The following is a 588-nucleotide window of genomic DNA, read 5'->3' as shown; positions in this document are numbered from 1 at the left end:
TACACACACCTGCGTATAAATAACCACATATTGTAGCGTTTCATTGGTGTTAATTCGCGAGATATGCCGTACGGTGCATTTATAGTGCCCATGGGCGTGTCAGCATCACACCACAGCACGTAGAAGTAATGCTATAAACGAAACCTAATAGTACAATGCCTGTTTTCACGCATATAGATGTATTTCGTGTCAAGACAAGTCCACTGGAATACCAGGTTGTACATATATACCTTTGTACCCATATAATATGTATATCTAGCTTACGCCTCTATACATATTCATGTATAGGTAGATATATTTAAGTAAACAACTATATCGATATATATATGTAACAACACGTATATACAGACTAGCACATCCACCTCTCACTCCCTATATACGTGTACAATGTTATAGGCACCTCTGCTAAATATTCATACCTTCACGTACGCCTGGCTATCTATGTAACAGTATCGTCCGACAACTAAAACACATATCTGGATAAAGATGAATACCTATACACGTACCTACTGTACGTACCTCTTGAAGTAACTCTAAATTATTTTACAAGATTTATCTATATAAATGTATGTATTTACATACATATAT

Source organism: Sphaeroforma arctica, assembly GCF_001186125.1.
Source record: "Sphaeroforma arctica JP610 unplaced genomic scaffold supercont1.705, whole genome shotgun sequence".
Classification (NCBI taxonomy): domain Eukaryota; class Ichthyosporea; order Ichthyophonida; genus Sphaeroforma; species Sphaeroforma arctica.
This window is presented reverse-complemented; position numbering follows the sequence as displayed.